Genomic DNA, 13,969 nt, shown 5'->3' on the forward strand with positions numbered 1-13,969 from the left:
TGTTTGACACAATATTCACGCAAGGTGGGCGATTTGTTATACAGTTCCAACATCTGCGGCGTTTGTTTCTCGGACAATAACCAACTAATACTCAATTTCAGTTCATATGCGAATCATAAAGTCTTGTTTACTTGTAGTTATGATATATGTGTGTGATTCTGTGACACAATTCCTGAAGATCTCTAACGGACCTTCTGTAAACCAGATCTATTACATGGCCTCAGAAGAGAAAGTCTAAAGGACAATAAGTCTGGTGACCTTGGTGGCCGGGTGACTGGACCATTCCAACCTATCCACCGTCTAGGAAAACGGTTATCAAGTTTTAACAAAAATATTCGTAAATTATCCATTATAACGCTGTAAAACTTGAATAAAATTGTAGCTACATTTTTTTACGTATATATCGTTTAAATTTGCAATTATAGTCCCGTCGCTCTAATTTCCGGCAGCCAATCGCGTTGCAGGTCGGCTACATTTAAACGTGTGCGTCTTATGATTCGTTTATGAAGACGTTATTCATTTCTTAAGACTCTATAAATACTTAATATAATCGCCCGCCATTTCGGCTCTTTCGTTGGCGTTCGCAGAAAGCGCACGAAGACATTATTTGCCCGTCAATTATTTGCTGAATTACAGTGCGTTTGATTTATTATCATAGGAGCTACGACATGATAATGTTTAACGGTGTTGCAAATAGATTCCTCGTAGGGTAGCTCGGCAACGAAAGAACAAAAATGGCGAACAATACTACCTACCTAGACTTTATAGAGCCTTCACTTACTAAGACGTAAGAAAAGAGGCGGAGTCACGCCGGAAATAACAGCGACGCGACTATATTTTTGCATGCTCTCACATAATATATTTCCCCTTAAAAGCAATCTACTGCTTTGCTATAAAATGGGGTATAAAAATATCTCATTCAATGGCATGATTGTTTTCCATCATTGAAAAGTGCGTTTTTGATGGGAATTTTTAAATTGTTGAACAAAGTCTCTGCCCCCCCCCCAAAAAAAAGAGTCGTCAAAAAACTAGACGACACAAAAAAATTGAAAATAATCCCAGAATAAATACATCAAAATTTAGACTCTAACATTTAAGAGCATATGAAAGAAAATGTATCCAAAAAATGTTCGCTGGGTTATCAAAAATTAAAACATCACAGTTGACGAAACTATTACATTAGTCAAAGAAACAGGAAGAAATGTTACGATTTGTCAGAATAAAGAACAAACCGGCACAATGTTATATTTGTAGATGAAGCCAAGTTTAATTTGAGTCAATCTGGGAAGAGGGAAAGGGGAGGTAGTTGTATGACGTAAATTAAATGAAGAACTAAAAAAGATTGCAGCAACTGTAAAACACGGTAGGGGTAGCGTTATGGTTTAGGGTTGCATAATGAAATCCGGGGCGAGAGAAATTACTTTCACTAAAGGATATATCAAGGAGGAAAATTATTTGAGAATTTTTAAAACATAACATGTATTACATACAAAAATGTTCTGTAAAACTGTATATATTAAAAATTTAATTTGTATCAACACACTGACCCCAAACAAAAGACGCACACTGCCGTGAGACCACGGGTGGCGTAGGATACAACTGTTCCAATGTAACAGAAATATATTCACAAACCTTTGATCTCAAAGCAAAATAAGATTTCCTCTATGAAGTTGACGGGAGTATAAGATCAGAAATTCAAGGATGGAGGTAGTTGTAGTCATAGTTATTTAAACATGCATTCAAATCAGAAGTTATTCATCGTCGAAATGTAACGACAGCGACAAATTTTGTCCGAGGAATCCATGCTCAAGATCGTTCTAAAATGTAACATGGATTTTGCCTTTCCCAATGTACGTATCACTGCTATTTAATTGTATGTTATTTCTGCCACGGCCCCATGAAACTCGATGATAAATACAACAGAAATAAAAAAACAACTGACTGTAGAAGAAACAAATGTAAAATGTTAAACAAACCAAACGAAATTATTATCACATTAGCCTATTTAATTCATTTCTCCAAACTTATTAACAATATAAAATAGCTTTTAGTGCATTTCAAAGTCTTTTTCGTCCCGTATTGTTTCTTGTAAAATATTCATATCAAACATACAGGGAAGATAGTATTTATTAGTGGCGAAATTAAGATATAAATACTGGATAGGCTGAAAAAGTCTGTTTACCTTATATTTTTTATACGGCAGATGTTTCTCGGCTTTCCTATTAAAATGTTTTGTGACACAAACCTCACAACGCCACCGCTGTGGAGTAATGGTTAGCGCGTCTGACCGTGAAATGAGTGGGCCCGGGTTCAAATCCTGGTTGGGTTTTTTTCCGGGGTTTTCCTTCAACAAATTCAAGCAGAATTGCTGAGTAATTTTCGACGTTGGACCTCGGACTCATTTCGCCATCATTAATTCACATATCATCATCATCATCATAAGAGTAATAATTAAAAAATCATAAATAACTTGTTCATAAGAAGTTTTTAATTTTCAACAAGTACGAATTTCTCGACCAAGTATCGAGAGAAGAATTTAGAAAATTTTTGATTATATTCAAGAGGAAGGTTAAAAAAATAAGCAAGAAAAATCTTATATTATTCACTGGCTCTTGATAAAAGCAAAGCTTGAAATTTTTATCCGCGGGATTGATCAAGATGTCAGTACAGGAACCACCACTGGTTGTAGTTTTCATGCCAAGAACCTTTCCTCCGTCTCCTTACTTCATAGGCTCTCTTTAGCATGTAATCACTGCAGCTCGAGTTTTGGTCATTGCTGCTTTAGAGGCTTCTGCCACATGCCTCGCACTGAACTCGCCATTCTGGAATGACTGTCAACAGTGTACTTAATATATGGAAGGATCGAATGAACCCAAATGTTACGATACATTGTTATTACGAACTTATAGGCCTGCTGTTACTAGATATAATAACTCAAATTGTTTTGGTAGGCAAAGCTTCAAAAGTCTCTGAATAGTTTCGCCACTGTATTTACAAATAACTGACCTGCCATGTTAAATCACTATATACGATACACGGTATTACACAATGTGTGTATGTATGTATGTATGTATGTATGTATGTATAATTAGCACAGCAGCCTCGGTGGAGCCGTACTTTTTATAAGATTGGCATGCCACTTGGCATAATTTGCAATGAGGGAAAAGCCAACTAGATGTCCACACAAAAGCCGCTTGGCAGTGCCAATTTGCACAGAGGCCTCGGTATGGACACGCCTTAATAAGGGGGAGGCACTGTTTTTTACACTAGTCCATGATCTCGTCATAGCTTTGAACGAGTGGAAAGAGGGAGTTAAATCCACCCTCTCTAGTCTTATATTATTTCAATGTACCGAAGTACATATGATATTTCCATGCAGATATTCTGCGTCATCATACGATGAAAGAGTAATGGAACGGAGAAAAATTCTCTCCGGCGCCGGGATTTGAACCCGGGTTTTCAGCTCTACTTGCTGATGCTTTATCCACTAAGCCACACCGGATACCCACCCCGGCGTCGTATGATGACGCAGAATATCTGCATGGAAATATCATATGTACTTCGGTACATTGAAATAATATATGAAATGCGTAAATCACTTGTGATTTAAGACGGCGCTTATTCCGTCGGATCCCGGCCAACTAGTCACTCATAACGAGTGCACCTCAGCACATGTGTGGACTTCGGTCCTATGTTCATAGACATCTATGACGTAGTGCAGAGGGCGGCCACTAGAGGGAACCCAAGAGTTGGAACTCAACCAAAGACAATTCTGTCCGACGCCGGAGTTGTATCCGGTGTGGCTTAATGGATAAAGCATCAGCACGTAGAGCTGAAAACCCGGGTTCAAATCCCGGAGCCGGAGAGAATTTTTCTCCGTTCCATTACTCTTTCATCTCTCTAGTCTTGCCTGACTTGGGCACCCGTGCTCTGCACTGATAAACCCAACCCCAGCCATAACCCATTTCACACTCATTGTCAGCATACCCGTAAGTCAACTACCACATGACGTCATTGCCTGTTTCCGCAGATATCCACCAACACTTGAGAAATGAAAACTGGAAATTCATTTTGGATGACCATGTTACTCTTATTATTATATCTGAAAGTAAATTCCACTAATATTCATATCCTTTAAAAAGTTTTTATTCAACCAAAGGAAATTCGTCAACATTTGATGAAGTTGCTACGATTTCATGAATATTACTTCTCAGAAGTTTCCAAACTACAAATTCCATCGCCGGGCTCATATTACTCCTAGACCTGGAAGGGTCACCCTCTCTAGTTCGTTCGTCATGCTTGGCTAGTCAAAACATCTGATACTTGATGCTTATGTGAAATTTGCAATCATACCCTTCCTGTTTCTGATGACGTACATTTTCACTGTTTAATACATTCTTCACTGACAAATCTAAAAGTTGCACCGAAGAAATTCCAAGATTATCTTCCATTACACAGTCTACTGCAAAAGAATAATTGAAGTAAATTCAACGACATCATAATATCTACGCTATTGTAACTACAAATTTCCCAGCACGCTAAGGCGCTTGCCTTCCTGGCAGGAGTTGCGCTTGTGCGTGGGTTCGATTCCCGCTTGGGCTGATTACCTGGTTGGGTTTTTTCTGAGGTTTTCCCCAACAGTAAGGCGAATATCTGGTAATGTATGGCGAAACCTCGGCCTCATCTCGCAAAAAAAAAAACATCTCGATATCACCAGTCCATCCACGCTAAATAATCTAGAAGTTTGATACAACGTCGTTTAAATAACCAAATAAAAAATTCTACAAATTTATAGAGCAGAATCTAGTCAAATCAATACACAAAATATTATTAGTGCTAATTATACGGCATATGTTTTCTTTTTAATTTTTTACTTGATTATTTAACGACGCTGTATCGACTACTTGGTTACTTAACGTCGATGGAACTAGTGATAGCGATATGATATTTGGAGGGATTTGACCGAGGATTCGCCTTACGGTAAGACAAAGCCTCGGAAAAAAAACCAACTAGGTAATCGGTCCGAGCGGAAATCGAACCCACGCCCGAACACAACTCTGGTTCAGCAGACAAACGCGCTACCGCCTGAGCTACACCGCACAGTACCGCACTAAATCAGTAGTAGCACTAGGTACCAGTGGTTGATAAAGCGTTGTTAAACAACTAAAAAACAAGTAATGTTGGTAACACACAGTGGTATTGAAGTGGGCAATGATTGTAGCGGTAGTAATAGTACAGTAGGTGGTGGTGGTAGTGTGGTGGTGGTAGTAGTAGTAGTAGTAGTAGTAGTAGTAGTAGTAGTAGTAGTAGTAGTAGTAGTAGTAGTAGTTGAAAATTGAGTACCTACTATCAACTTATATGCAATTCTAATTGTTGCTAACATTGATTTTATGATGGTCAAAAATATACTGTAGTTACGTAAAATGTTATCCTTATAAACTTATACAATTCTAATTCTTGCTAACAATGCGTTTTATGATTGTCGAAAATATACTGTAGTTATGTAAAATGTTAACCCTATAAACGTTATATACAATTCTAATTGTTGCTAATATTGCGTTTATCATGGTCAAAAATATAGGCCCACTGTAGTTACGTAAAATGTTATGCCTACAAACTTTGTATACAGTTCTAATTGTTACTAACATTGCGTTTATGATGGTCGAAAATATATTGTAGTTATGTAAAATGTTATGTCTATAAACTTTATATACAATTCTAATTGTTGCTAATATTGCGTTTATCATGGTCAAAAATATAGGCCCACTGTAGTTACGTAAAATGTTATGCCTACAAACTTTGTATACAGTTCTAATTGTTACTAACATTGCGTTTATGATGGTCGAAAATATACTGTAGTTATGTAAAATGTTATGCCTACAAGCTTTATATGCAATTCTAATTGTTGCTAACATTGCGTTTATCATGGTCCAAAATATACTGTAGTTACGTAAGATGTTAAGCCTATAAACTTTACATATAATTCTAATTGTTGTTAATAATGTGTTTATCATGGTCAAAAATATACTGTAGTTACGTAAAATGTTATGCCTATAAACTTTATATACAGTTCTAATTGTTGCTAACATTGCGTTTATCATGGTCAAAAATATAGGCCTACTGTAGTTACGTAAGATGTTATGCCTATAAACTTTATACGTAATTCTAATTGTTGTTAATAATGCGTTTATCATGGTCAAAAATATACTGTAGTTACGTAAAATGTTATGCCTATAAACTTTATATGTAATTCTAATTGTTGTTAATAATGCATTTATCATGGTAAAAAATATACTGTAGTTACGTAAGATGTTAAGCCTATAAACTTTATATGTAATTCTAATTGTTGTTAATAATGCGTTTATCATGGTCAAAAATATACTGTAGTTATGTAAAATGTTATGCCTATAAACTTTATATGTAATTCTAATTGTTGCTAACATTGCGTTTATGATGGTAAAAAATATACTGTAGTTACGTAAGATGTTAAGCCTATAAACTTTATATGTAATTCTAATTGTTGTTAATAATGCGTTTATCATGGTCAAAAATATACTGTAGTTATGTAAAATGTTATGCCTATAAACTTTATATGTAATTCTAATTGTTGCTAACATTGCGTTTATGATGGTAAAAAATATACTGTAGTTACGTAAGATGTTAAGCCTATAAACTTTATATGTAATTCTAATTGTTGTTAATAATGCGTCTATCATGGTCAAAAATATACTGTAGTTACATAAGATGTTAAGCCTATAAACTTTATATGTAATTCTAATTGTTGTTAATAATGCGTTTATCATGGTCCAAAATATACTGTAGTTACGTAAAATGTTATGCCTATATACTTTACATATAATTCTAATTGTTGTTAATAATGTGTTTATCATGGTCAAAAATATACTGTAGTTACGTAAAATGTTATGCCTATAAACTTTATATACAGTTCTAATTGTTGCTAACATTGCGTTTATCATGGTCAAAAATATAGGCCTACTGTAGTTACGTAAGATGTTATGCCTATATACTTTATATGTAATTCTAATTGTTGTTAATAATGCGTTTATCATGGTCAAAAATATACTGTAGTTACGTAAAATGTTATGCCTATATACTTTATATGTAATTCTAATTGTTGCTAACATTGCGTTTATGATGGTCAAAAATATACTGTAGTTACATAAGATGTTAAGCCTATAAACTTTATATGTAATTCTAATTGTTGTTAATAATGCGTTTATCGTGGTCCAAAATATACTGTAGTTACGTGAAATGTTATGCCTTGTACAATGTAGCAACAGTCTGTAATACGAAAGCTGTCAAAACGGTCATCACCGAAGGCGTTTGCTCAGGGTGGGGAGGTAGATGTCGCTGCTACGAACTGACTACACAAGCACTCGTTTGTCTTCCGCCCGTCAACTGGGCCGGAGAAAGACTTTACCCGCTTCATCTCTTCCACCGAGTATACTCTTGTATGAATACAAACATCCAATGTATAAGTTACAATTTGATTCCCATTATGTCGTAAATTCTATTGCCCTATTTGTATGGCCATAAATAACTGACATACACTGACAGCTGACAGATATTCGAGAAGTTTCAGCTGTTTAGAAAGTCGAGTTTCTGTCTCGCCTTATATTTACACAATAATAGACTCTATTCTTAGATAACACAGCGTAATTATCTATTCAACATCGCCTTGAAACTACGTAATTTATAGAGTATTACGTAACGAAAATAAATTTTAAAATGTAGTAGCGCCTGTTGAAGAAAACCCACAAACTACAACTTTTTCCACCATAAATATCAGAAAAACATAAAATACGAGATAGATTAATTACATTTAACTACGAAGTCTATTTTAAACACAATATTTATAACGTATTTCAGTATTATAACTAGGTACCGTACTTCGTCCCAGAAGGCTACAAGTTTAACTATTACTGTGGCGGAAGAAGTTCAGTGCATGTAGCAAGCGTATTACATGTTCAGCGACACCTGTGAGGTCAAGCTGGGCAAAATAAAACATAAACCACTTTAACAATTAGACCTACACTAATATTTACACTGCAATAAAAAATGTAGGCCTACATAGATCAAACATTATTTTTGCACGATCGTGTTTTTTATTGTATTTACAGCTATTGTTACTAGGCCTTGAAAGTTAGAATTCCCACATAGAAACTTGTTGCTAGGGAAACCGTTCTTCATAACATAAAACTATACTGAAATAGACCCATTACGGTCCACTTATTGTTACCTAGTTACCATTACAGTGCAGTTTTATGAAGGCTTTGGAATAATATTGCTCTAAATTTTCAATGCAAAATAATATTGGTCTAAATTTTCAATGCAAAATAATATACATTGTATTTGCAATAATATGATCGTGCAAAAAATGTTGTACAATACACGTTTGCGAAATGCATTACGAAATCTCGGAAATTGAAAAACTTCCCAACCTTGTATTGTAATATACTATTACATTATTACGCTATGTACAGTCTTGTGTACTGTAATGCAAGGTATTTTATTTACTATTTGTAAATAGTGTACAATATTGTATAAAGGAGCTTCAAACAATGGCTACTTTCAAAAGCCAATTGGCAAACAGACTGCTTTTCGTCTCTAGAATATGATCTTTCTTCAAATATAACTTTTGTGGAATATTATTATTTTTATTTTTAATAAATCAATTGTTTAACTATTGGAATTACATGTAACTAAACACATCCACATTTTATTATTATTATTATTATTATTATTATTATTATTATCATTAAAAGTGACCCCCGTCACATGCCATGAAGACACTTGGGGGGGGCATGGAGGTAGAGCTCCATGCCTTCCATGACCTCGGCACTAGAATGAGGTGGTGTGGTCGGCACCACGCTCTGACCGCCTTTTACCCCCGGGAAAGACCCGGTACTCAATTTTACAGGAGGCTGAGTGAACTTCGGGGCCGGTCTGAAAGTTTAGCAACGAGAAAAATCCCGTCACCATTCGGGATCGAATATTATTATTATTATTATTATTATTATTATTATTATTATTATTATTATTACTGATCAGGAAGAGAAAAAGGAATTGGTTGGGCCACTGGCTGAGAAGTAACTTCCTACTGAAGGATCCACTGGAAGGAATGGTGAACGGGAGAAGAGTTCGTGGTAGAAGATATCAGATGATGGACGACATTAAGATATACGAATCATATGAGACAAAGGGGAAGGCAGAAAATAGGAAAGATTGTAAAAAGCTGGGTTTGCAATGAAAGATCTGCCCTTGGGTAGAACACTGAATGAATTATTATTATTATTATTATTATTATTATTATTATTATTATTATTATTTCATTGTTTTCTGTGTTGCTGTTATTTATATTTGCTACGCATTTTTATATTGGTTGAGTGGAAGAGAAGGCCTTTTGGTCTTAATTCTGACAGTGAAAATTAATGAATTAAATAAATGAACAAATAGGCATAATTTAAACATCACCTTAGTATCAGTCTTTATCACTATAATGCATTGTAAACAGTCTATGAGGTCTATAGTTTTGAATCATGAATAGAATGTCAACTTCAGCACAAACAAGATGCTGTGGCACGCGCCAAATATGACGTCACGTCAATATAGTCTATGAACAGCTAATCTTATCTCCGTACGCCCTGGAACAAAATACGGCTCCTAATCATAACTGCCAATAAGGCTACAGCATTGGTTACAATTACAAATACGTTTGTGACGCCATCGATGACGTCACGGCCCTTCCATGGTATCTTTAAAATTGCCGCATAATATGCATGACATACCAAAAGCCTAAAAAAAACCTAACCTGTCACTAATCAACGATCTTACGAAAACTCTCTTTCCATATACTGCATCTACCTACCAAAAACGTAAATGTAAAAAATACCAAAAGCCTAAACAAACCACATCTAACCTGTCACTGATCCTCGATCTTACGAAAACTCTCTTTCCATTTAATTAATTCACTTTTTTTAATCCGTGACGCCACAGCCCTTGAAGGGCCCAGACCGGCCAGCCGGCTGCTGGCCTCACATTCATATGCCGAAGCAGAGGTGGACGATCATCCAACCAGAATGGAAGTATCGTGTGGTTAGCACGGTGATTCTCCCAGCCGATTGAATTCACTTTCTTACCAAAAAACGTACATACAAAGAATACCAAAAGCCTAAACAAACCAAACCTGTCAGTGATCCTTTACCTTACGAAAACTCTTTCCATTTACTGTATCCACCTACTTACCAAAAAACGTATTTGTAAAGAAGACCAAAAGCCTAAACAAACCACACTCAGCCTGTCACTGATCCTTCTCGACCTTACGAAAATTTGCTTATTAATGGATAATACTCCAGGTCAACAAAAAAATTGCAGTTCTTCAATATTCAACAATGGTTCCTTTGAAAATCCCAAAACAGTCCATTGACAAATTGTCGCATAAACCAAGTGCTCTGGGTCCAATCTCCTCCATGATCGTTAACCATAAACAATGTTATGATGTAACTTTGTGGAATATAATAAAATGTGCGATATAAAATAGAATGACAACTAGAAGGCAATCCACGCACTATTATACATTGAGAAAAAAGCGTTGCCATAGTAACTGTATAATCTTAAAGTATGCGGACCTCTAGTCACCGGAAAGCCTAATTCCACAACAAAATTAGTAAAATCATAAAAATCAAACATACACAAGTCTCTTTATTGCTTGACCGTCATTTCCTAGCTATAAATAAATGCGCTAAAATTGATACTAACTTCGAAAATATTTTTATATTTTATCGGCGTTATCAAGACGGGTAACATAATTACCTCAATTAATTCTTTTTGTGAATATTTGTTTTGGCTTAACAATAAATAAAAGCAATCGGTATAGAAGTCAATAAATTGCCACGTACTTTACCCAAAATTATACCCAAATAAACGCCTGTCAACTGAATTATAACACAAATTTATCAAATGAAATATCCTTGCCCCACTGGGGATTTACGGCTTTATTATTATTTATTATTATTATTACATGTGTTGACAAATTTCCTACCTTTGACGACGACACTTTAACAGTCGATGGAGCGAACAGAGGAAATCCTGACTCCTTTTAACTGCTCATGGATGTCTTCCAACTAAACACACTGTAGTACCACACTAAAAGTTGCAGTACGTTCACACGCAAATTTGAAACTTCTGGTTTAAACTTCTGATAAAGCTATGGCAACGGACCATAAACAATCACCACCAGACACTAAAACACTTCTTTATTTATTATATAATCACTTTTTTTATATTTTCATAGAGCCTTTTTATTCACTGATAACACAACACATTCACAATAGAAAGTAAAATTCTAGACATGTATTTAACTTGCTATAAACGATCTTAAAAGACAACGAAATCACAAATTCCCGCTTAAAAAAAAGCAATTACAGCACTTAAGATATATTAATTCACCTGTCACTTTCACTATAAGATCTTGTGGGCGTAATCAGATTGTAACAACAAAATTAAACAGCGCAGAACATAGCTAATAAAACTATGTGACACACAGACATATCACTTGCTCGTGGTTTATGATTTTACTTTCAAGAAACTCTGCACTTAAAATTGATACGTTTGCGGTTAAAAGACGCGATATTTTTTATGCGCGTTACACGTTGCTATGGATTCCTCGTTCAACTGTCAACGAACGAACCACACCGCACGGCAACAGGCCGACGTATGACAAACGCCGTAGCTTGGAGCTGGCGCGGCGATGCTGCTGCCTCCTAGTGAAGAAACGGTTGAACGTACTAAAAGACAGTAGAATGTATAGATTGGTCAGAAAGCTTTGTTACGCTGTTGATTTTCAGTGTAAATAAACTGAAAGCAATTTATTGAAACAATAGAATATTATAATATGCAGAAGTGTGTATTCTACTACAAATTCTCTTATTTCCGGTAGACGACAGTTAAAGATAAATTTAAGAAACGCAAAACAGAAACAACTAGGAGTACTGTATTGTTACGTACAGAATTACATAGGCTATTAATCCAATGTATAAGACATGATGTACTTAAAATCTGTCACGTGAAACTATCTTATAATATCAATATTTTCCTCTTCGTCAATTCATGATCATATCATGCAAGAATATGTAGACTAGTTATTCAGATGTTTAGAGAAGTTTTAATCGCTAAAACCGTGTTCAAAATAACCTTTGAGAAGAAAAATTTACCTGGGTGTCTAGAGTCTGGAAATTTGTATGAATGTGAGTGTGTCGGGTTAATATTAATTAGCCAATCATCAAAATATAAAATACATCAGGACTTTCGTTGGGCAGTAACCTGAACACACGTTTCAGCGTCACATTGTTGACAAGTAACTCCATCTCTTAGCACAACCATAAAGCATTAATAGATGCTATAGAGTTACCAACAACGAAAAAAAAAATAACCTTTATGTAAAAACAAAACCATTTCGTTCACAAAACAATATGGTAACATCGCGATATTAGTTTTCAATTTTTTTGTTTTCGGTTGCCTTGGCAACGTTTATTTCTAAAGCTGTTCAATCCCTATGTAAGTTATTGCGTTTTGTTTTAATTCATTCCTTCAAAATGACGGATTTCTTTCTGCAGAAATAAATGTTTGGTTTTTGTTTAATGTTGTTATGAATGCAACAGGAATTTCTGAAAGCCCTGAGAAGAATACAACCTCAAAATTGTTTTAGATGTGGACCACGTAACATATCTAAATTCCGGAAGCCTACAGGAAAATCTGAGAGATTGGTCCGTGAAGATACACCAAAATCTCTAGAAATATGATGTTAAAAATACGATGGTTTTACAGGAAGGCAATGAATTTAGTGTAAAAATAAATGTACGTATGCACAACTTACTGTGCCAAAAAAAAAAAAATCGTTGTACTGGGAGTTTGAAGTAGCCATCTCTTATGCATTGAGAGTAAACATGTCGGTTGCTATAGTAATCATCGTGTTCTATCGTTGGCTACCGTTTTTTATACACCTACTCCCGTTAGCGCTGTATGTGCCTCGAAATTGTGAATTCTCTCTCTTCAGTCAACTTCACTCACGATTTTTTTCAATTTAACTTGCTGACTACTCATTGTTACTTAATTGAGATTGTAGTTTGACACCACTTCAAACTTTCTATCGTTTCGTATTGTCGGCTGCCGCGCTACCCGCCGTTCGTGTCTCAATTTTCCCCTCTCCCGTGTTTCGCTATATGACGTCACCCGCTCAAACTCGGTCACGTTGGATGCATTGGTCTGTCGATCGTCGTTTACTTCATTGGAATAAGTCATGTAGTTTAGAAATTATAGGCGCGAAAAACTGACGCATTCACGTCAAGAAGTTGCGAGACCTCGCAGAAACTAAAAACATTCGAATATTGGTTGCTTGATGCTTGTCAGCCCACTTTGAGGTGTGTGGATATAAAGGGAGAAATTGAGTCGGGGTGTGGTAGAGTTACTGGGTAGCCCAGTTGGTAGAGCCTTGGTGCGTTTAGCCAAAGGTCCCGAGTTCGATACCAGGCCTCGGACTCTTGCAATATAAAATTCAGGGGCAAACATTTGGTGATAGCTGTAGAAATTGAGGCTATGAAATGCAAAACTCGCCTTATCCAGGTAAAGTAATTTGACAGAAAACAGGAAAAACCGTTATGTATATGGACAGTTTTGCATTTGATAGAAGTTTTCTGAGCTCTATGGAAGAGGAATTAAACAAGTTTTGCACAAACCGACTATATCAGTAGACACAGCTGCAAGAAGTACAACATCCCATATGTAACTCTTTTTTTTTTTTTTTTTTAATTTTGTTAAAGGCGAGTTTTGCACTTGATAGCCTCAATTATTATTAATATAACATCAGAATTAGACAAATATTCGAGGTTACAACATTTTATTCTGAATTAGATACTTAGGCCTACATTTATTGATAGTGTACATAGAAGCA

At 35.5% G+C, this 13,969-nt stretch overlaps 1 protein-coding gene across 1 annotated transcript in view; it reads right to left on the reverse strand.

Annotated features, from left to right (window-relative positions):
• LOC138698894 (uncharacterized) overlaps positions 1-11,724 on the reverse strand; it is a 721,865-nt gene extending 710,141 nt beyond the window's left edge. The window contains exon 1 of the mRNA XM_069825087.1: positions 11,063-11,724. The gene's annotated coding sequence lies outside the window, so the exon portion shown is untranslated. The remainder of the gene's footprint in view (positions 1-11,062) is intronic.
• Positions 11,725-13,969: the final 2,245 nt, after the last annotated feature.

The sequence above is a fragment of the Periplaneta americana genome, chromosome 4 (genome assembly GCF_040183065.1).
Source record: "Periplaneta americana isolate PAMFEO1 chromosome 4, P.americana_PAMFEO1_priV1, whole genome shotgun sequence".
Taxonomy (NCBI): domain Eukaryota; kingdom Metazoa; phylum Arthropoda; class Insecta; order Blattodea; family Blattidae; genus Periplaneta; species Periplaneta americana.